Here is a 21,058-nt window from a genome sequence, read left to right as displayed (position 1 = left end):
TGGGCCGAGGCCGTTTAGGGCTTTAAAGGTCAACCCCAATACTTTGAATTGTGCTCGGAAACATACTGGGAGCCAATGTAGGTCATTCAAGACCGGTGTTATGTGGTCTCTGTGGCCGCCCCCAGTCACCAGTCTAGTTGCCGCATTCTGGATTAGTTGTAGTTTCCGGGTCACCTTCAAAGGTAGCCCCACGTAGAGCTTAGGGCCCCACTCTCTTGCCCCGCCCCCCAAAATACTTCTTAATTGTATTTCACTATTAATATACTTCTTCTTAATTGTATTTCAGTTCAACAAATACTTCAATAAAATACATATTTTGTTATGTGCAAATGGCTTTAGAATAGGCATAGGCAAACTCCAGCCCTCCAGATGTTTGGGACCACAACTCCCATCATCCCTAGCTAACAGGACCAGTGGTCAGGGATGATGGGAGTTGTAGTCCCAAAACATCTGGAGGGCTGAGTTTGCCTATGCATGATTTAGGGCCTCATCAAACCTAAATCTGGCCCTGCTCATGGAAGCCACGTAATAATGAGAATTTCTGGGTTTGTTTGTTTTTTGCTTTACGGGGAAGCAGTGTAGAGATTCTGTGTGTGGGTCACTCAGCGGTGATGCTTCATGAAAACCTAAGAACCAGTTGATACGCTCAGCAGAATCCAGTGGTGAAACTTCTTGTGTGCCACTCTAAGATGGAGGTATGGGATTTCATCTTAGAACGTTCTGCCATTAAAAAAAGGAAAAAGGAAATAACCTCTCTGCACATATAAAACTAGTGTGTTTTGCCTTCTCTTACACTCTGTTATTTTTCTGTGTGCTGGGAGTCTTTTTCCTGCAGGAGTATTCAAATATCCAGCCTTCCTACCACCATCATCTTCAGCCAAGTTTTGCTACTTGATCCTGCTAAATGTGTCAAGCTGTACCTCTTAATCCTGCTAAATGCATAATTTGGTCCTCAGCAATTTAGGAAATGATTTCAAAGTAACCTTCCTCATCTCATTAAGCAATTAGTTTACTGACTTCCAAGTCTCAAATTCTGGACTCTGAATCTTTAAATTGCTACTACATTTTCCAAAGGTTACCTTGATTTAAGACGGAATAACTTTATTTTGAGTAACGGACAAAGTCGGTTGGGGACTTGAAGGTTTTCTTGCCCAATTGTCAATGTGGCAAGATTCCTTGAGCCCTTTCCAAAAGGTTCCCAACCTTTTGCATTCTTGAAGATTCATTGTGGCTATAATTTCACTATTTATTTTAATATAAATCTCTAAAAACAGTGGGTATTTGCGTGGAAGATTCATTCCTGCCAAAAATGAAAGCAGAATGTCAAGATAAAGCAGATTACAGGCGATTGTAACCACAGGTTCCCAAAACTATGCAGTAGCCATTTAGTGGTGTATATTGGTAGAGAAGCTCCAGAACTTATTTAACATCAAGCATATGAAATGGGGGCGGGGGGCATTCATCGCAGAGTCATGGATTTGGGGAAATAATATTCTCAGAACAAGGAAGTGCCTTTGAAGTGGCTAACACTAGAGTGCTATAAAAATCACATCTCTTCAGAAAGAAAATTACAAGTTGAAAACGAAAAAAAGATAACTCATAATTTGAGGGCAAACTCTAGTAGCTGGAAGACCGCTCAGCTGCCACAATATGAGCTTGCAATATTTTCTACAAAATACACCCTGAAACAATTACTTCCCTCATGGTGATGACAAAAATGGCATTTCTGCAGCAGTGGGTCCAGTTTGAAGGTACTCGCATGGCATTCCGTACAGACATTTCTGCATATACCGTATTTTTCGCTCTATAAGATGCACTTTTCCCTCTTCAAAAATTAAGGGGAAATGTGTGTGCGTCTTATGGAGCGAATGCAGGCTCCTTGGCTTCAGCAATGGCAATGCGAAGCCTCCGAAGTGCAGAGGGAGAGCTCCCCCCACGCTCCAGAGGCTTCGCGTTGCTTTCGCTGAAGCCGCCTGAAGCCCCCGGAGCACAGTGCAAACTCCTGCTGCGCTCCGGAGGCTTCAGGCAGCTATCCGCAAGCCTTTGGAGCACAGCAGAAGTTCCCGCCGCGCTCCGAAGGCTTGCGGATAGCCGTCTGAAGCCTGGAGAGCGAGAGGGGTCGGTGCACACTGATCCCTTTTGTTCTCCAGGCTTCGCTTCGCTGGAGAGGTGCTGCACAGTTTTCCCTCTCTGCGCAGCGCCCCTTCAGCTAAGCGGGAGGAGAAATGGAAGGGGCTCCGTTTCTCCTGCCGCTTTGCTGAAGGGGCGCTGAGCAGAGAGGGGGAGAATTTTTTTCCCCTGTTCCCCCCCTCTAAAACAAGGGGCGTCCTATGGTCAGGTGCATCCTATAGAGCGAAAAATACGGTAATTGATAATCAGAGAATTGTAGAGTTGGAAGGGACCCCAAGGGTCATCTAGTTTAACCTCTGCAATGCAGTAATGTTATACAATATAGTCAAACAAACAGGCTATTGCCTAATTTAAGCTATGAGAATGCTTTAACAGTGTTGAAGACAACAACAATTTGATTGTGTACATTAAAGTAACCCACTAGAAAGGTGACATCATACTGGGGAATTTGTATTAAAAAATTCCCTCACTTATTTTCATATTATGTGATATTTGCTTTGAGCTTTTTTGTTGAATCAAATATAATTGTAATATTATTAAGAAATATAATATGTATGATGATGATAATGTAAAACAACAACAACAGTGGAACATTTGCATTAGATTTAGTGGGATGTGATACCTATCTGAGTTGCTCTCCTAGTTAAAAGGTTTTGCAAATTAATTACAAATTAAGGGTGTGTCACCAACTGCTCTTGATATTTACCTGTGCCAATACGCTTCTGATGTTGTGTTTGAATGCACTGGCATGTTCTAGCAGTCATCCTTAGGCAAGTGCAAATAAACCTATATCAGATCCCTTCAAAACACACTGTAAATCTTTATAGCACTGCAGCCAAATGCAAAACCGCATGACCACATGGTTTAATTCTCCTGAGATAGTACATGTAATTCCGTCAGGTTTTTCCATGCTCATTCATCAGTTTGGGGCTTTCATCTGCTTTTAAAGTCGTGGATTTTCAAGCAGGGGTGAAATTGCTCCTGTCACTAATATATGTTCTTGTTACTCCATCATTCTGTCAGTTTGCTAAAGAAACTATGAAAAGGGGCGTGCTTCCACAAATACCATGAAATGTAGGTTTTTCTGTTGGGCTAATTTGACAGTGTTAATCTCATCACAAATGCAAAAGGCTTTCATTTTTGTTTTACACCAGGTGTAACGGAAGTGTATTGTGTTTGTGTGTGTATCTATATCTATATCTATATCTATATCTATATCTATATCTATATCTATTTATAGATATATATAAATTTTACATTTCCAAATAAACATCTTACAAATATCCAGTGACTTCCCTTCTTCTCTTTCCATGGTTCATTTTACATATCATACATCCCTGCGTATTTTACTATAACTTTTACATCCATCAAAGATTTACACTGTTGAATGTATCTTAATGCTGCCAGCATTTTCATCAGCTGTATACAGTTATTTTCCATATAGTCAATAAATGTTTTCTAGTTTTCTTTAAAAGTATGTTCTTCTTGCTCTCTTATTCTATATGTTAAGTCTGCAAGTTCTGCCAACTTAAGTTGCCAATCTTCTTTCGTTGGGACCTCACTCACTTTCTATTTTTGGGCTTACAAAACATGGGCCGCAGTTGTTGCATACAAAAATAACCTTTTTTGACACCTAGGAATTTCAGTCTGGGTTATCCCCAACAAAAAGGACTCTGGGTTGTTTCTTTTTTTGGGGCGGGGGGAGTAGTTTTAAACATTTTTTTCAATTCATTAGAAATCAATTCCCAATACACTGGAAGCATATTGTTTTACCATTAGTTGTAAAACTAATATTTGCTCCCTTTGCTTATGCTTAGACCCAGGAAGAGATCTGGAGGGGGGAAAATCATTTCAAAAATATTTGGTATCACAAAGTAAGCTTTCTGGGCCCAGGGACACATTTGAAAATCTAACAAATAGTCATGGGCACCAAATAATACTATTTTACAGAAGAAAACCAGATATTGCCCAGCACTAATGGGTTCCAAAGTTCAAGAAGCATTAGATCTTCTTGATCCATCCACCCACCCCAAACTTGTACTCAGTTTCAGTTATAGAAACCCATTATAATGGTTAAATTAAACCCCAAATTGGTTCTGCTTAATTTTGTGGGTAACCTATTCTGCTTGCGTTGTTCAACTTAACATCAGTGGATGTCTAGATGAATAGTTCAGCATAGTTATTTCTTTTATTTAGTTTTCTGCTGATATTGCTTCCAGGCCCACAGCAAAGATCACAGAAACAGGTGCACCTGAAGAGGTTTCTTAACAGTGGAAGCAAAGTTAATGTTTTACCCAATCCAGATTATGCCTGGGCTGACATAGAACTAGTAGGTCAAGGATCTGCCTTCAGAAATATTTGTGTGTGTGTTTTATATTCAGGCCTGGAGAAATTGATTTTCCCATGACTCCTGGTGGTAATTTGACCTAAGGAATAGATTGGTTAAGGTTAGGCAGTCAGGCATTTGTATTTTGCTTTTAGATGCCAGACTAACTTGTGGTGGGTAAACATCCGCCGTAAATTGTTAGTTCTGTTCTAGTGCCACATGAGTTTTACAGAAGTGTTTGGTTTTAGTTTTCCTTCTGGAGAAAATGGAAAAGCTAAACTAAAAGAAAGCTGGGGGTCATTGTAGATAATTGGATGATCTAGCAATAAAGTTCTGTCTTGGAAATACCAAACCAAGTGGTCTCTAATGTCCGCATCATTGCACAGAAACACTCAGCCGGACACGAGCAAACACTGCGTATTCCAACACAAGAATGTTTTCCTTTACAAGGTCAATGCACATTATCGTTTCTGATGCAGAAGACTGCATTGGCACAGTCCCCCAGGTATTTGAATAGATTTGTAAATAGGTATCTTGGTTTCTCTCAGAAATGAATTACTAGTTCCCATAAATATCTCTGGGTTGTTTTTTTGTTTTTGTTTTTTGTTTGCAAAGAGAGTGTAGAGTTTTCCTGGAGTCTATGTGTACATGCTTTAATCTCTCTCCACCAGGTTTTGGTCTCCAGCACCACCTTCTTCTCCATGTTGCTGAGTTTGAAACATTACCTGCTGTTGTTGTTTATTAGCTAACAATACGTTAGCTCTTTTTTTTTTAACTTCTTTTTATTAAGTTTCATATAAGTAACCAAAAAGGAAAAACAAATTAACAGTTACAAAGAAAAGAAAAAAATACGTAACAAATATCTAAACATAACATAAAAATATTGTCCATTTCCGTTACAGTTCTTTGTCTTCACGCTTGTCTCTTTATATCTTAGGAACTTAAATCATTCTTCTACACTCTGTTGACCTCCATCCCTCCCGCTTTCAGGCTTCTTAATATACATAATTTATTTTTCCTGCAGCTAGTGATTGTTAATAATTTGCACATCGTAAGATTTATATCAGACCTGCTATAGTTTTTAGGCTTCTATAATTCCCTTCGATGTATATCATAAATTTGTTCCAATCATTAATAAACTTTGTATTTTTTTGGTTTCTGATTTTTTGTGTCATTTTTGCAAGTTCAACCAATTCAAATAGTTTTGTTTGCCAGTCTCTAATTGATGGGGTATCTTGGTTTTTCCAATTTTGGGCAATTAATAATCTGGCAGCGGCTGTGGCATACTAAAATAGTATCTTATCTTCTTTTTTGATTTCATCCCCAATTATCCCTAGTAGGAATGCTTCCGGTCTTTTGGGAAATGTATATTTAAATTTTTTTTAAACTCATTATAAATATGTTCCCAGTATTTCTTCATTTCTTCGCATGTCCACCACATATGGAAAAAGTTGCCTTCTTTAACTTTACACTTCCAGCAGTTCTTATTTCCTGTTTTATACATTTTCCCCAACTTTGCTGGTGTAATGTACCACCTATACATCATCTTTTCTAAATTTTCCCTGAGTGTTACACATGCCGTAAATTTCATTCCACTAGTCCATAATTTCAACCATTTGTCATACTCTATATTATATCCCAGATCCATTGCCCATCTTGTCATTACCCCCTTTATTTCCTCGTCTTTGGTGTCCCACTCTAATAATATGTTATACATTTTGGATAATAATTTGGATTTGCCTTCAATTATCTCTATCTGAAACTTAGATTTCTTTTCATTCATCCCTACTTTTTTATCGTCTCTCCATACTGCATTTTAACAATACGTTAGCTCTTGCATTGCTTTGCAACTCATGTTTTCTGCTTGGGCAAGCTCCAAATTGTTAATAATAATAATAATAATAATAATAATAATAATAATAATAATTTATTATTTATACCCCACCCATCTGGCTGGGTTTCCCCAGCCACTCTGGGCAGCTTCCAACAAAATATTAAAATACAATGGTCTATTAAACATTAGAAGCTTCCCTAAACAGGGCTGCCTTCAGATGTCTTCTAAAAGTCTGGTAGTTGTTTTTCTCTTTGACATCTGGTGGGAGGGTGTTCTACAGGGCGGGTGCCACTACCGAGAAGGCCCTCTGCCTGGTTCCCTGTAACATGGCTTCTTGCAGCAAGGGAACCACCAGAAGGCCCTCGGGCAGAACGATGAGGGTGGAGACGCTCCTTCAGGTATACTGGACCGAGGCTGTTTAGGGCTTTAAAGGTCAGCACCAACACTTTGAATTGTGCTCGGAAACGTACTGGGAGCCAATGTAGGTCTTTCAAGACCGGTGTTATGTGGTCTTGGCGGCTGTTCCCAGTCACCAGTCTAGCTGCCGCATTCTGGATTAGTTTTAGTTTCCAGGTCACCTTCAAAGGTAGCCCCACATAGAGTGCATTGCAGTAGTCCAAGCGAGAGATAATTAGAGCATGCGCCACTCTGGCGAGACAGTCCCATCCCATTTCTGATTTGACTCCACAGTTTTCAGCTAAATTCTAAATTCTTTCTAAATTCTTCTAAATTCCGGTGGTCATATTGCTGTTAAGATACACAATCCATAATGCTGGAGCCTTGACAATTCACTGATTGGGTTATCACATAAGGCTATGCCAAATCATGGCTTAGGTGGATGCACAGGATCACAGAGAGGAGATGGTTGGTGCTTTGCTCTTCCTCTGGTCCTGCTGTAGTGGTGAGTTTAAGTCATGGTTTGGCTTAGCATATCATTCAAACCTGGGCTTGTGGTTTGTCTTTGCTTCAAGCTCTAACCAAAGTTTGTTGCTGATTTACAGCTAATGCTTTGTCAAGGGAAAACAAACAATGAGCCTAAGATTCAATGACAGGCAAAGTCAAACCAGCCAGACTGGAAGAGGAGCAATGTGACAGTTACAGCCTATCTGAATATCCATTTGTGCTAATCTGAGGGTTTTTTGTGGCATGGTATTTCATAGACAAGGCACCAGACACGTGGTGAGACCATAGCTCACTTTAAGAGTTCATGCTTTACATGTACAGTGGTACCTCGGGTTAAGAACTTAATTCGTTCTGGAGGTCCGTTCTTAACCTGAAACTGTTCTTAACCCAAGGTACCACTTTAGCTAATGGGGCCTCCCGCTGCCACCATGCCACAGGAGCGCGATTTCTGTTCTCATCCTGAAGCAAAGTTCTTAACCCAAGGTACTATTTCTGGGATAGCAGAGTCTGTAACCTGAAGCATCTGTAGCCTGAAGCGTCTGTAACCCAAGGTACCACTGTACAGTTAAAAGGATCAGGTGACAGGTGATGGAAAAGACCTCTACCTGAGACCCTGGAAAGTTGCTGCCAGTCTGAGTAGACATTAGTGGTCTAGGTAGACCAGTAGTCAGATCTGGTATAGGTTAACTCCCTACGTTCCTTCCAAATGTGTGATGAAGAAGTTCTCTGTCAATCAATTACCTCTTCCTCTTCTTTCAAAGTTTGCTATGTGGCTGCCAGGGTTTACATGCTGAACCATAGAGTTAGACTATAGTTATGAACTGGGCAGAACTGGCTTGCACAGTTTGTAACCCACCAAGTTGAAAGCAACCTACAATTAGCAAGTTTGCAGGCCTGGAGTGGAATAGCGATCATTAGAAAACTTGGTGCTGATCATTGGGCAAATTGCTGGATTTACATACTTCCGAATATTTTGTAACTATAACACATGGCATGTTTCTCCCATGCCTTTCACTATTTTTAAAAGAAATCTCTTTCAGGGATTCTCCAGCAGGTGGCAGATGCCTGTCTAAGGAGCTCTTCCGAATGCCAGCGCTCCTTGGGGTTCTTCCCTCTCGTTGGACATGTGCTTCCTCTAAGTCTGCCAAGATGATTTTCCTTCCTAAAGGAAAGTGTTTGGTACACTGTCTTTCCTCCTTCCATCCCCCTGAAATGGCAGTTGAAGTGGAAGGAATGGGGAAGGAGGAGAAAAGTACCAGGCCATCTCTTTGAAGTCAAGAAAATACTTCACGCTCATTTGGTGTTCCGGAGGCTGTTTTGTCACATAAAATATTTTTGATGCTCAAATTGAAAACACAGGCAGCTTTTTAGAGCAGCAATTGCTCAGGAAGTTTTGGTTTGTAAATAACCAGCAGCATGGATCAAGGAGCTGGTGGGAAATTTCAGGAGAAATGGCTTTCTGTTCTAGGTTGGATGGGTACCTACTCAGTAACCTTAAGCAAAGTGCTCTCTCATACACACTGTGTCTTTTTCTGTCTTGAAATTTGTCTGTCTGTTTAGCCTGTATCTTAAGCGAAGCATTTGCAACCCCTTGTAAACATGTGTATGCCTTGGACCATTCTGGCATATAGCAGTCACTGTGAAGTACTGTATCTTGGGGATTATTTTTCCACCTGCTACAGAGGTATCTACACTGTTGGTTTAATGTTCTTATGAGTTACTGTTTTGTCTTTATAATCACATAAGTTTCTGAACTGTAGCAGTCTGAAATCGTGTGCTCAGATCCTGCTCTTGTCTTGGACCTCTTTGCTGGACTTGGGGTCTAGTTTCCTGCTTACCATCTCGGAATCTCATCTAGACATACTTGAGTTTAAAGTCTTTCAGTCCTTTGATGTAAGAACGGCACCTTAGTTATGCTAACTTGTTAATTGTCCAATCTTCATTATGGTTCCTTACTCTGCAGAGCTGAAGTTCTGTTCATCCAGTATTTTGTTTCAGTTATCTAGTTATATCTGGAAGCTCACAGGAAAGGCACAATGGGAGATTCACTCCCTATTCTCTCTCTCTCTCTCTCTCTCTCTCTCCCCCAGCATCTAATAATCAGAAGCATATTGCCTCTAAACATGAACGTTCTGTTTAGCAATCATGTTTAACAGCTGTTGACAAACAATTGGATTTTTAACATCCTTTCAGCACTGGGCCATATGCAGCCAAGGTATAGCCAAACCTGAATACCTGAAGGGTTATCGGTTAGTGTTGGCAGGAAGCTGCAATGGCTGTTGACCCAAGATTCAATGTGCCACTCGTAAAGGAGCTGTCCAAAGACTGAATCAATCACTAGCTAGGGTCAGTGCTTGATATAGTAGTCCAAATTGGAACGAGAGGCAGTAGAAAGTCAGAAAGCAGTCTAATGTGGGGCACAAGGATGTGTTGAGCCAGAAAGGCAAGGCCTAAACTAGATAGTTGTCCTCGTCATAGAGTGTCAATATACTGTCTGAGATGGGACCCTGTTAGTGCTTGATGGGGACATATCGGGGGAACCAGTAATGCATATCAGGAGAGATGGCTCTGGTTTAAATTTCAACAGGTCCTGACAACTCACGTTTCTTCCCTGCCCATTTTAAAGCTAGCGGCCATCCCCACCTCTTGTGACAGGGAATGATATAACAAAGATCTGCATTCATCTGCTACAGCACATTTTGGTTGCACCCATCCTACTTTGGCGTGAGCAAAGTGAAGCCCTTTCTCACCACACAATTATTCAGTTTTGCACAATCCTGATTATGTCATGCAAGGTCATTTCACCAGATCTTGTTTGGGCAAATGGAATTTCCTTGGGGATGTTCATCATTTCCCCTTATCTATTTTACTTTGATATAATTTGTCTCCCCTCCCTTCTTGTCAGTTAAGCTGTTCACGTTCCCCCTCTTTTCTTCTATACATTTTTGAAGTTCCTTTGTTGTTCATGTCTATCACCATCTGTTCTGTTGCTTTTGCCATGGAGGCCCACTGAATCAGCATGCCCTGGGGCATCCCCTCTCAGTCCACTGACTCACACAGGGTGCTTTTTCTGGCAACATCACCCCAGTTCTCCTGGGGAGGAAGGAGTGTCAGATGCAGCTGTGGTAGCTTCAGGATGAAAAATAGCTCAAGCTCTGAATCACGCAGTAGGAAGGGAAATACCAGCACGCTTGGGATGTGTAATTTTTATAGACGAAGCAGCAAAGACACACCTTTCTTATGTGTGCATGGATTTACGCAGCTGCTCATTAAAGCTGTCTTGAAAAATATACTGTTCCTTGAGCATACAGCTTTTACTGGTTATCATAAAAAGCAGATTTGACGCAACATCTTTCCACAGGCACATGTCCACATGAACCAGAGACCAAGAGAGAACTGCTAAACTCCTGTTCCCTTCAGATTCTACATCAGGTTCTTCACCCAGAATACGTTAGACAGCTTTCCATGTGCTTGGCTTCCCTGTGTAGCGATCGTTGGATTTGGCTTTTCATAGCATCTTCTTTCTCTCTCTCTCTCTTTCTCTCTTCTCCTGCACTCACTCACACACAGTGTTGGCCAGTGCGGAGAACCAGTGTGGTGTGTTGATATAGCAATTGCTAATCAGGTTCAAATTCCAGCTCAGCCACAAAACTCTCTGGGTGGCCTCAGGCAGTCACAATCCTGTAGCCTAAACCAGGATGAAACAAAATGAGATTAAGCTGTTTTATAACCCCCGTTGAATCTTGAGGATAAAGTGGGGACAACATATAAGAAATAATCAAAGAGATAGTAGTTGATAAATCCCTTTCCCCTAATTTAGGCAATGACTGTCAAATATCATTCAATTTTGCTTTTGCAAACAATTTTGGGGGAACTGGCCTTAGTCAGACCAGGAATTGTTTCCCAACACTCTGATCCTCATTACACACTGAATAGCCAAGCTGGGTTCTTTGAAATTCAGATGTTAGTCTGACTTAATTCCTGTTTTAATACATGGGAGGGAGTGTTGGGGGATACAAATTGGTAACAGGAAGTAGCCTATTTTGTCTCCCACTGATTTTAGTGTGGAGCAGCCCCTCCTCCATAATTAACTGTTTTCGTTACAACCTTGTAAAAAATTAAAGCAAATCTGAGGATTTTAAAGTAAAATATGACACTAGGAGTTTAGAAAGAAGAAATCTGCTAACAGGTTATTCCAATTTATGATGGGTGTAACCTAATTGTTAATATAATTATTATTTTCATTATGTTGAGAATGTTCTTTAAGTAGTTTTGAGAACTCACTTATTGCTAGAAGCAAAAAAAGGTATATTTATAGCACCCAGCCACATTTTAAAATGCATATCACATCATCAGAGAAGAATGTATGTATTAAAAATCCATTAAAATCATACAGTATATATAAAACTTTAAAAGACAAATGTTACAAATTGTTGAAATGCGATGCAGTTCTAAGTACAATAACTGAATTATCACAATGCATAAAATACCACAATACATTTAAAACATGTAAATGGATCAAACTAAGAAACAAAGACACACAACTTATAAAACTTTTTTTAATAGAAAAATCTGTGATGCCACTGAAAAACTAGAGATGCAAAGCATGTGCTTTAGTACTGTGTTAAGATTTTTCCCAGCAGGCTTTGGCCTCAACACTGCTCTTTTTGCCACGTGACAGTTGCCCATAGTTAATTCTTCTTCTTCTTCTTCTTCTTCTTCTTCTTCTTCTTCTTCTTCTTCGGCAATCACTTGTAGTCAAGTAAGATTGTCTTCCATGAACACGGTCTTACCAGCGAGTCCATGAATGGCTGTGTAGGCCAATTCTGGATCCACACGTCCTTCCACAGTGGGGAAATAGGTTTCTGGGTGGGAGTTGATCATGGCAAGGGTTCGCCAAATGTGCCTTCCTTTTCCTCCTTTTCCCCCTGAGTTTGTGCTTCTTCAAAGTCCACGACACCTTTGGTAAAGGCTGTTCTTCAGTTGGAACGCTCGCAGGCCAGTGTTTCCCAGTTATCAGTGCTTATACTACATTTTTTAAGATTTGCCTTGAGAGTGTCTTTAAACCTCTTTTGTTGTCCACTGGTATTTCGCTTTCCATTCTTAAGTTGGGAATAGAGTAGTTGCTTTGGAAGATGATAATAAGGCATCAGAACAACATCACCAGTCCAACAAAGTTGACGTTGAAGAATCATTTCTTCGACATTGGTGATCTTTGCTTCTTCCAGTAAAGGTACTAGGGATGCGGGTGGCGCAGTGGTCTAAACCACTGAGCCTCTTGGACTTGCTGATCTGAAGGTTGGCGGTTCGAATCCCTGCGACAGGGTGAGCTCCCGTTGCTCTGTCCCAGCTCCTGCCAACCTAGCAGTTCGAAAACACGCCAGTGCAAGTAGATAAATAGGTACTGCTGCTGCGGGAAGGTAAACGGCATTTTTGTGTGCTCTAGCACTCGTCATGGTCCTCCGTGTGCCAGTAGTGGTTTAGTTATGCTGGTCACATGACCCGGAAAGCTGTCTGTGGACAAACACCGGCTCCCTCGGCCTGAAAGCGAGATGAGCGCTGCAACCCCAAAGTCGCCTTTGACTGGACTTAACCATCCTGGGGTCCTTTACCTTTTTTTGCCTTTGCTTCTTCCAGTACACTGACATTAGTTCGCGAGTCTTCCCAAGTGTTGTGTAAAAGGTTTTGGAGGCACCATTGATGGAATCTTTCGAGAAGTTGGAGATGGTGTTTATAAGTGGTCCATTTTTCACAAGCATACAGTAATGTTGGTAGTACAGTGGTACCTCGGGTTACAGACGCTTCAGGTTACATATGCTTCAGGTTACAGGCTCCGCTAACCCAGAAATAGTACCTCGGGTTAAGAACTTGGCTTCAGGATGAGACCAGAAATTGTGCAGCTGCAGTGGGAGGCCCCATTAACTAAAGTGGTACCTCAGATTAAGAACAGTTTCAGATTAAGAACGGACCTCCAGAACAAATTAAATTCTTAACCCGAGGTACCACTGAACAATGTCTTTGGTCCCAGCACTGCTCTTTTTGCCACGTGACAATTGCCCTTAGTTAATAAATAATTGTCACTTAAGAAATGCAGACAGAAAAGCTTTGGAATTTGAGAGCGCAAGAGTCCACAATCTGTAGCCTATCAATGTGGCAGCAAAGTTAGAGGGGTCATTTTGTCTTGGCTATACCTTCTAGCAACTTCACTGCATCAGGGCTTAGCCGTCACTGAGGTGGCAAACCTGTCGCTGTGCTGCTCCACTCCAGACTGAGTGTTCCTCCATAACAGAGGGGAGAATCTACCTGCCCTAAGAAAACTAGCACTTTCTCAAGGAGAAGATTGGGCCAGAACACTTGTTCTAATGCAAGATTTCCACACAGAGGTGTTTAAAAAAAAAATAAAAATGGAGAAGCTTTCCTTCATGTAAGCCACCACTCTGAAGTGTTACAGCCCCAAAGTGTGACACCTCTGAAAACTTGAACCATGCACCATTACATATTTTGTGGAGCTTGTAAGAAAATTTGAAATCGCTTGTTAACCAGAGACCCATTGCCCATTAATTTTTATTTCTTTACAAACACTGAAGTAAAAGAGAGAACCTGCCACAAGAGTATAATAACAGAGTCATCTTCTTTGAGTACATGTAAGTGTTTTGAAGGACGCTTTTATAGCCCCATGCAGAATGATGGGCTATGTTCCAATGTTCAGTACGTGATTAAAAAATATGTCCTCTGACTCTGAGGGAGCTAAAGCTTTGTTTTCCTTCCCCCTCCCCTTTTACTCTCCGAGTCAGTCTTTCATCGTGGCATCATTAAACTTTCCTCCATGTGGACAAAGCTCCAGGCACAGAAGGAGGATAGTGTGAGATGCAGATAGAACCTTGAAAATTCCGTGTAAACTAAAATGAATTAACAAAAACACGTTGGGCCATAGTCCATTTAGCAAGGTGCTGAAGCACATAAATGGGTGTATCTAATGTTTCCCTAGTCATCTCTGTGGAGAATCTGCAAGACTTTTTCTTTATAACCCCCTAATAATAATAATAAAAATCATCTGGATTGATGGTTTTGACTCAGATGTCTCAGGGCTTGAATTGAGGCAAGATACACTGGAAAGAAAAGTTAATTTGGGCAGCCTTATTGAATTTTCTTCCCTGTGTGTGTGTTCATTAGCATGTTGAAACCATGATGGCAGGGGCAAATGGACAAAATGTCCCCACACTGAAATGACCATTCTGACTAAGCTGTACTGTGTTTATTTCAAATATAAGATTTTGCACATTGGAACTACATCCCAGAGTTCTTGCAGTAATTGTTACCAATATTCTGACTCTTGTGCTACACTTCCAGCAAATGTAGGTGTGAACGACACTTGCACACAGGTGATGTGAGGACCTTAGCCTTTCATTCCTCCTGTCCCACATAGTCCACATTTCCTGCAAAACAAAACAAAAGCTCCTCTTTCTTCCCTTTCTTCCAGCCTTTCTTTCCACAAGAGTCTGATTATCCCTGAATTTTCTTTTCTCCCGTTGGCTAATTTTCCTATCTTGAGAATGAGGGCTCGGGAAAGAACAAATTAAGTAAGTCCCAGCCTCTTGGGTTTAATAGAAGAGGAGATATAATCAGGCATGCTGATCCCTTCCTTCCTGTTCTGTAATTAGGGGCGCTTAGTGCTTGTGGAATTACTGTGTGCAATTGCATAAAAACAAAGTCACTCAACGTGAGGTGCCGGATTGTACTAAGGAAAGAGCAGTGTTGATGGAGAACTAATATTTTCCTTTAGATAAGAGAACTACACCTGTAAACCCGGAAGGTGTAGATGGAACATGAACTGCAGTAATATAAAGGCAGATTAGAACCTACTTTTATGGCTAAACTCAGTTACAGTTTAATAGAGATGGGGGCTTTGTCATTGCTGCACCCCATGACTGGTACAGATGTCATGAATACGCTCAGACCAAGGTGTTATTGCCAGTGGAAGAGTATAGAATCATAGAATCATAGAGTTGGAAGAGACCACAAGGGCCATCGAGTCCAACCCCCTGCCAAGCAGGAAACACCATCAGAGCACTCCTGACATATGGTTGTCAAGCCTCTGCTTAAAGACCTCCAAAGAAGGAGACTCCACCACACTCCTTGGCAGCAAATTCCACTGTCGAACAGCTCTTACTGTCAGGAAGTTCTTCCTAATGTTTAGGTGGAATCTTCTTTCCTGCAGTTTGGATCCATTGCTCCGTGTCGGCTTCTCTGGAGCAGCAGAAAACAACCTTTCTCCCTCCTCTATGTGACATCCTTTTATATATTTGAACATGGCTATCATATCACCCCTTAACCTCCTTTTCTCCAGGCTAAACATGCCCAGCTCCCTTAGCCGTTCCTCATAAGGCATCGTTTCCAGGCCTTTGACCATTTTGGTTGCCCTCCTCTGGACACGGTCCAGTTTGTTAGTGTCCTTCTTGAACTATGTTCTTCATACTTTTGCCAGCATTCCAAAAGGGATGTGTAGGAAAGAATTACCTAGACAGGTAATTCTTAGTTGCTTTCTTAGTTCAGTGCAGAAATTCCCCACCGCTGAAGAGACAAGCCACGCTGAAGTTCCAGATGAGGCTTGTCTCTATGGCAATGCAAGCTGCTGCATCACAGCACAGAGCCCTACTGTGTGTGCCTAATTACTACGATTCTCTCATCCAAGGAGAATATAGATTACAGGCTCAGCTCAAGTTAGTGAAGCATCAAATTTTTCTTTGCAAGTAACATGTTTGGGCAGCCTTATCATGTATCAGTGGTGAACAGTGGTCGCTCTCCACATCAGGAATACTATCACCACAAATTCAGTTTTTCTTCTTAAGTTAAAAAGCAGACGATCTGATTCTAGCACTGCTTAACATATAGGCTCTATATTTTAGATGAATCAGTAGCCTCCTGGGTGTTCTAGATCTTCTTATTTTATTCATCCCATTCTTTTCATTCATCTCCCAGTCTCTGTGTATGTGTGCTGCTTGCAGGACTTATCACATCAGTCTAATTCCATGGCTAACGAGAGAGACTTTGCCGAGCTGGTTCATCTAGCTCCAAAGGTCCCATGGTGCTCATTTGATGGGGTCAGAAATGCCCCAGAGCTATTCCTGCTACAAAAAAAATCCTTGTAATGTCTCTCTATCAAATTCATAAGCGCCCAAAGCCATTCAGGAGGCCAGAGTTTTGCCGGCAGAGGCACATAGTGGCTGCGGCAGGTGCAGGGAGAGCAAGAAGAACGGACGGTGGAGACTGGTATTGGGTTAAATTAGGACACAACTTTATTGATTCCAGGAAAGAGTAGGTTTGGCTAAGGCTTTGGGCATGTATCCAGCATCAGGCAGCCTGTCCACCACCTGACAGGAACCTGGTGGGGTTGACGTTGTGTTGGGGAGTGACCCCCGACATGGTGCCACAACACCATACAGGCGGCCATTGGGTGAGGTGTGTTGGCCCATCAGTCCCCCTATGGACTCCTGGACAGAGTTACCCCTCCTGGACCCCTCTATTATGGTAACTCCATGGCTAAGGATCCAGCCCAATGCCTTATCCACCCAAGTTGTGGTGGTGGTTATGAGGTAGCCGGAAACCTGCAAACCAGCCAGTTTGATTGCAGGAGAAAATTCCTCCCTGACCCCAAATACGGCGACCAAGTAAACCATAGCAAGGTCCATATGCCACATGCCCACTCCCCCACTGTAGGTGACACTAACACACCTGGGTAATCCAGTGATGAACATTTCTGCTACCCAAAAAAACTTTTAATGTCTCTCTTAAAGGTAAAGGTAAAGGGACCCCTGACCATTAAGTCCAGTCATGGCTGACTCTAGGGTTGCGGCGCTCATCTCGCTTTATTGGCTGGGTCATGTGGCCAGCATGACTAAGCCGCTTCTGGCAAACCAGAGCAGTGCACAGAAACGCCGTTTACCTTCCCGCCAGAGCAGTACCTATTTATCTACTTGCACTTTGACGTGCTTTCAAACTGCTAGGTTGGCAGGAGCAGGGACTGAGCAATGGGAGCTCACCTTCTGATCAGCAAGTCCTAGGCTCTGTGGTTTAGACCACAGCGCCACCTGCATCCCTTAATGTCTCTCTTACCAGTGCCCAAACACATGCCAGGAGGCCATGTTTTTGTTAGAAAAATCACTGTTAGAAAGCCTACAACTATGGTGAACATACGTTTCTAATGGAAATTCAGGGATCCATTAATTTGCCATTAATGTCCAGTATCAAAAGCAGTACCAGAAATGAATTATGTGTTTTGCTGGAGCTCTAAATCCAGTAATGAATGTGGATAAAATGTTTTATCTAATAGTGCAAGTATTTTATTGGTACTTTAAAATCTGTCCTTTGCGTTATAGCAATTATGGGCCAAGCTGCAGAGGCCTAGAACTTCAGAATTGTGTGTGTGTATGATAAATCTCTCCCAGATATTTCCAACAATGATAAATCCATTTTAATCTGTTCAGTGTCTATATTTTATTCCACTTTTCAGACAATTATTGTTGAGGGAGCGATATGTCCTGCTAGTAAACTTACAAACTAAAAAGATAAGGCACACATTGGAGCAAGAGTAGTAGGGGAAAGTAGAGGAGGGCGATCAGAAGCTATAAACATTTATAACCCACTCGGACCACTGATGCTCATGCTCGAAAAGCAATTAGTGGCTGATGGATGGGGCCAGAATACCTTCCCATCTGCAGCCCCAGGGCAACAGGGAAGGGGAGCAAAGTGTTCTTTCTAGCCCGGTGGTGGAGAAGCAAGATCCTTGCAGGTGCTGCTTTTCAAGTCAACGGAGCGAGCCCAGTGGGTCTACTTTGTGTTGTGATGATCTTCCTAGGAAACGGGATGGAGACTTCTGGTGGCCCTTGGTCTCTTGTCCAGTGGCAGAGATCAGATGTGCTGCCCTCCAGCTCTGCAGCCCTAGAGCAACTGTGCATCACTTTTCAGCTGGAAAAAAAGGCTCCCACAGTGACTTGTATATTGACGGTCCGTGTTCTCAGGCTTATAATCTAAAAGACATGACACAAAAGGAAAGGGAATTAAGAAAGAGAAGGAAAAAAGATTTGGGCACTAGTTACAGAGCTTTGTAAAAACCATCCAGAATTTAAAGTGAGCTTTGTGTGACCTGTCCTTTAACTGAGCACTTGTAGACTTGGTTTTGTGACTGCTTACAGTGGTACCTCGGGTTACATATGCTTCAGGTTACATACGCTTCAGGTTACAGACTCCACTAACCCAGAAATAGTACCTCGGGTTAAGAACTTTGCTTCAGGATGAGAACAGAAATCGTGCTCAGGCAGCGGCAGCAGGAGGCCCCATTAGCTAAAATGGTGCTTCAGGTTAAGAAAAGTTTCAGGTTAAGAACGGACCTCCAGAATGAATTAAGTACTTAACCCAAAGTACCACTGTATTTCCTAACTATGCAAAATATAACATTTTAACCTTAAGAAATAAAACCTCTTTGTTCTCTGCTGTTTATATATATATATTTCAATACTAATAGTTTTTTGGAAAAGGGGTATTTTTATTTCAGGGATGTAAGCCTAAGTACATATAATTGAAATAAGTGCATGCTCTTCCCTCTTCTTCCAATTCCTTCTCCTTCCTCTGTGCTTTCCCTTGTTGTTGAATTTTAGATTGTAACCTCTTTGGGGCAGGGACCTGCTGCCTTGTATTTTATAAAGCACCGTGCATTCTGAATTGAATGGACCCATATGCATAATAATAAATTTGTAGCTCAATTTTGTGCAGAAATAAATCCCATCAAATTCAGTTGTACTGATTCCCACTCCTTTTCGTTCCCTGACTGTAAAAGAGAGAAAGAGAGAGAGAAATCATTGTCAGCAGCTGGTAATGGATACAACATAATGTACATTAAACGGTGGGATTGATAGACAAGCATGTCCTCTCCAGCAGAACTCCCAGGCTTTGGAAGCAATGGTTGTCAATGCCTGTAGATTTTCTTGACAGGAGATACCATGCCGTACAATGGCTGTGTTTGTTTTTGGCCTATGGGCCAGGGACTCCCTGTGTCGACGGGACCTTGTTCAGCAGAGGGAATAATAAGGTGGTCAATCATGCAACCAAAAGATCAGATTCAGCGTTGAAACCAAAGATGAATTCCCAGCACTATTCTCTTTCAGCTTCGTGTAAAAAAAGGAGGAAAAAAATATCATTTCACTTTGCTTTGCCCAAACGTATGCCCTTGACGTGGGCCTTGAGAGGTTGGAAAGTTTGCCTGAAAAGGCAGACTTGGAAAAGGAGAAGCAAACTCATGCTGCCAACCTCTCAACTTAATTAATTAGACAATGAGTGCAAAACAGTCGTGTCAGAAATTTCAGTGAAATTACATTTTGAAGATAATTCACATCTGGGTCTCTCTTTTTGTTAGTGTGTGACGGCCTGGGATTCGGACTCGGAGGCTGAACCTGAGGAATCCCAGCCTGCACAGGAGTCTCCACCTCCAGAACCAGCTGAGCCGGGGCTAGGGCTTGAGCCTAAAGGGTCCTCACCTGTGCTGGATCCTCAGGTGAGGCTGCTTTGGCTCCTGAAGTGATGGAGGACCCATTGCCAGTGCTCCACTCTCAGCCCCGTCAGGGGAAGCTGAGGTTGCCTCTGGGTCCAGTAACCCTCCAGCCTCTCCTGAGCTGCAGAGGCTCAGGGCAGAGAGGCGGAGGGAACTAAGTTCCCGCAGGAGGAGTGCTCGCCTCCAGGCCAGGAGAGGCGAGTCACCTGTGGACCGGGGCCGCCCTATGCCTCGGGGCAGATAAAAGCCAGCCAGCCCCAGTCCCAGGTTGCAGGAGCAATGTTGTTGCTAGCCTGTTCCTGCCTGCACCCTGTCCTGCTCTTCTGCCAGAGTTCCTGACCCCACCCGACTCCCTGCCTTGGACTCAGCTACAGCTTTGATGGACATCCTCCATACCGCACCATCAACCTCGGACTGGACTCGGACCTCGCCTCTCGGTTAGCCCCCGGGACCGGCACACTCATGCTGCCAACCTCTGAACTTAATTAATTAGACAATGAGTGCAAAACAGTCGTGTCAGGAATGGGGCTTACGTTATTTCAGTGAAATTACATTTTGAAGATAATTCACATCTGGGTCTCTCTTTAGGGTAGTGGCATAGTGAATTTGTATCTCCTCTCTCGATCCGCTAATCAGATTTCATCCTGGCAGGTCCTCCATTGCTGTTTTCCCAGTGTTCACATGAGACAACTGATTAAATTTGCTGGTTTCTAGTGATTCTGAAACCTGCAGGCAACTCCCTGTTTTGCTGCGGAGGCAGATGCGTCGAGAGTGCCTACCGGATGGTGCCTGTGGTGGCATTTCTGATAAGTTAGTCACTCCCTGGCCACAGCATTTTGCATGACTGCACTCCCAATTGTTGTTCTCCTGTTTTGTTGTTGCTGTTGGCACCCGTCTGTCTTGGGAGACAATGGAAGAGTGCACCTTCGGGGGTAAAGTCAAACCATTGGAGAGTTACAGCACCTGCTGCGGTTGTAGAGACCGATACAGAAGAGACATGTTCTGTTGCAGCTAGGGCAGATGAAGGCTTCCGGTTATGCTGCTGCAGATGCGTTTTGTCTCTTAGTTCTCTTCCCATCGGTCACTCCTCCTCTGGTCACTTCTGTGAATACACAACCTGACTGACGTGTATTGTGACTGCAGTACAGTGGTACCTCGGTTTTCGAACAGCTTAGTTCACAAACAACTTGGAACCCGAACGATGCAAAACCAGAAGTAGGTGTTCCGGTTTTCGAACTTTATTTCGGAAGCCGAACATGCTCTGAGTCCCCCTGTTTCCTTTTGCACTGCTAATTTGCGTCCCCCTGTGTTTCCTGTTGTG

At 42.5% G+C, this 21,058-nt stretch overlaps 1 protein-coding gene and 1 long non-coding RNA gene across 3 annotated transcripts in view; one reads left to right on the top strand and one right to left on the bottom strand.

Moving 5' to 3' along the window:
• CFAP299 (cilia and flagella associated protein 299) overlaps nucleotides 1-21,058 on the top strand; it is a 353,465-nt gene that overhangs the window by 136,384 nt on the left and 196,023 nt on the right. The gene's annotated exons all lie outside the window — the stretch shown is intronic.
• Nucleotides 14,434-15,784, bottom strand: LOC128421457 (uncharacterized). The gene is made up of 2 exons (XR_008332323.1): nucleotides 15,711-15,784; nucleotides 14,434-14,629 (listed from the first exon to the last, which is right to left on the bottom strand). It is a non-coding gene; the product is annotated as an uncharacterized LOC128421457 (long non-coding RNA).

This window comes from Podarcis raffonei, chromosome 9 (assembly GCF_027172205.1).
Source record: "Podarcis raffonei isolate rPodRaf1 chromosome 9, rPodRaf1.pri, whole genome shotgun sequence".
NCBI lineage: Eukaryota > Metazoa > Chordata > Lepidosauria > Squamata > Lacertidae > Podarcis > Podarcis raffonei.
Note: the sequence above shows the minus strand (reverse complement) of the source record. Positions and strands in the feature narration are given on the sequence as shown.